The sequence below is a fragment of the Orycteropus afer genome, unplaced genomic scaffold (assembly GCF_000298275.1).
Source record: "Orycteropus afer afer isolate SDZICR_OR568_19922 unplaced genomic scaffold, OryAfe1.0 scaffold00178, whole genome shotgun sequence".
Taxonomy (NCBI): Eukaryota; Metazoa; Chordata; class Mammalia; order Tubulidentata; family Orycteropodidae; genus Orycteropus; species Orycteropus afer.
Window position 1 is genome coordinate 2752871 of NW_006921765.1, and position 3060 is coordinate 2755930.

A 3060-nucleotide genomic window follows, 5' to 3' on the forward strand; every position below is an offset into this window, starting at 1 on the left:
CATGAGACAAAGTATATGTGAACTGCTGTATGAAAAGTGAATTTACTCTCTAAATCTTCACCCAAATCCTAATTAAAAAAAAAAAAAAGAACATCATTCATGAAAAAAACAAAAGATCATTAAAAAAAAACAAGAAAGGAAGAAAAAACAACAATGGATGTCAGAAGAGACTCTGAACCTAGTCCTTGAATGGAGAGTAGTTAAAGCAAATGGAAGAAATGGCAAGATAAAATAGCTGAACAGATTTCAAAGAGCACCTCAGGAAGACAAAGTCAATTATTACAATGAAATGTGAAAAAACCTGGATTTAGAAAAACAAAAGGGATGGACATGCTTGGTATTTTTCAAGCTAAAAGAACTGAATAAAAAATTCAACCCTTGACTTTCAATATTGAAAAAAATCTGTGGGCAAATATTGAATGATGCAGAAAACATCAAAAGAAGAGATGGAAGGAATACACAGAGGCACAATACCAAATGTTCATCCATTTCGGGATGTGGAAAATTATCAAGAACCGATGTGCTAAAGGGGCAGGGAGGTGGCATCTTTTGATCTCCTTTAACTACACAAGAAGAAGACAAAATTACCATCAGCAGCCGAAGGCCTGTTCCTATGAGGCTGGACATGTCACCATCCTCCAGACCTCTTACCAACCTTGACACCAACCATCCCTCCAATGGCACCCACTACCTCTTTTCTGGGTTTGATAATTCACTGCAGTGGCCACACAGAAGTCACAGATTATGTGGTTTATTAGAGAAGCAACAGGCTACAATTCAAGTTCAGGAATGCTCTCAGGATACAGTTCCCTCTGCTGTGCCCTTAGACATGGCTCTCTGGCCCTTGGCCTCTCAGCCTGGCCTCTTCCTCTGTGGGCCAGGTAAGCATGCTGCTCTGTCCTGTGTCTCATGGTCCCAATGACACTGTCTCTCAGCCAGCCATCTCTCTCAGCCTGGCAACTCTCTCAGTAGAGTATGTCTGTCAGTCAGCAGTGAGACTCCTCCTCTGCCTCTAGGACAGCTCATTTTAAGCCTGGCAGAGTGGTAAAACTAACCAATCCCAACATCAGAGTTCTACACACCTCAAAGAGAGTGAAATTTCCCAGAAGATTACTTTGTGATGTTTCAACAGAAATACCCCAGGCCATGACTTAACAATCAGGGGTTTAAAAGTAGCTACTCAGTTGCTCAAGGAAAATTCCACACAGAGTTAATTACTATACTCTTTGTAGGAAATAACTGCTACCAGCTGCCCAGCCAAGCTGACACATATTTCCGTGGCCCCACCTAATAATCCAGTGGGAGTTACAAAGACTTTGTAGAAAAGCCATTCCATGTAATTCACTACACCACAGGCCACTTCCTGGCTTTTCTAGCCATTGCCATTTCTATACTTCAAAAATTCACATCCCATTCATAATCAGTTTGTGAATAACCACACCCATGAAAGTCTGTAAACCAACCACTTCATGCCTTTATCTCCCCTGTGGTATAGTAAATTATCTGGTATGACTTTTCTAGCTGTAAGTCTTTGTAAACTCAGTGGTGGAATTTGTCGTGAGCAACTGAGGAGCTCCTGATTGTAAAAAATCATCCACCAGGGTGTTTCTGTTGTGAGCAGCACAAAGTAATGTTCTGGGAAGTTCACTCTCTCTCAGGTGCTTAGAATTCTGATGTTATGATTGGTTAGTTTGGCCACTCCGCCAAGCTCAAAAGGAGGCCTGCTACAGGCAAAAATATCTCTCTCTGACCTCTGGCTGAGGAAGATATGTTTCTGAGAAAGAGACACAGAGAGACATGCATTGCTGGGAGGGACTGAGAGAGACTGTTGGGTGAGAGACAGTGGCCTGGGAGAGAGAGTGAACATTGTTCCTTAACTTGAATTGTAGCCTGGTGCTTCCCTAATAAACCCCATAATCTGTGAGTTCTGTGTGGCCACTGCAGTGAGTTTTCGAACCCAGGAGAGAGGTGGTGGGTGCTTTGAGAGAAATAGTTGGTGAAAGGGCTGGAGGGAGGCAGCATGTCTGGCCTAACAGGAATAGGCTTTCAGTTACTGATGGTGATTCTGTTTTCCTCTTGTGTGGTTAGAAGAGGTCAGAAGATGTGGCCTCCTTAGCTTTTTTACCATCCCCCCATGTTAGGCAGCCAATTTCTTATTTGTCCATAAGTATCAAACCAGTACTGAAGAGACAATCACGTTTCTTTCTCTCTGAAGAATCTTTTGCTCTGCTTGGAACTTTGGGCATCTGTATCCATAAATAAGCAAAGTCTAGCCCAGCACACTCCATAAAATTGCAGCAACTTAGCACCAGCTCAATGTCAAACATTTTCTTCTTCATTTGGTCAGGTTCTGGTCAGTTCAGCCCTAGCCATCCCAGCTAGGTCATGGGTACCAGCTGATAAGTTTGGGAGTTATACTCCTTCTTTTACTTCAGACCTACCGGCACCCTCTCTCTCTATTCACCAGTTTCTTTAATTTCCAGTCCTGCAAGGGGGATCTCTTATGGGCCATGACTTTCCTGCCTCAATGCACCCAAACCTTAACTTCTTGCTCAACATTTTTTCCTGAAGGTCCTGTTTTCAAATGCAAATGTTCTGTTCTCTCAGTAGTTCTAGCTGTGTCTTTTCAAATACAAATTACCTCACTCAGCAGGTTCTGGGTGAAAAAAAAAAAACAACAAAACTCATTGCCATCAGTCAGTTATGACTCATACTGACTTTTGGGTTTCCAAGGAAGTGTCTCTATAGATGTAGATTGCCCAGTCTTCCTTGTGGCTGGTGGGTTTGAACCCCCAGCCTTTTCTACCTAAACCATCTATACTCTCTATGTTGTGCCCAGGCTGTAAAGGAGAATTTCGGAAGAGAAGAAGACGCCAACCTACGCCAATGCAAATGCAATAGGACAGTTTATTAGCTAACTTAAGTCAGGGTCTTTGCCCTTACCAGGTCAGTGGCTTAAGCAAAAGACCCCGTACCCCGTTTCCTTCTCCAATTTATGGAACAATATGGGGAGGGGCAGCACCGGGGCGAGGGGGTACAGGTGATTGGTTGTTGCTAAGG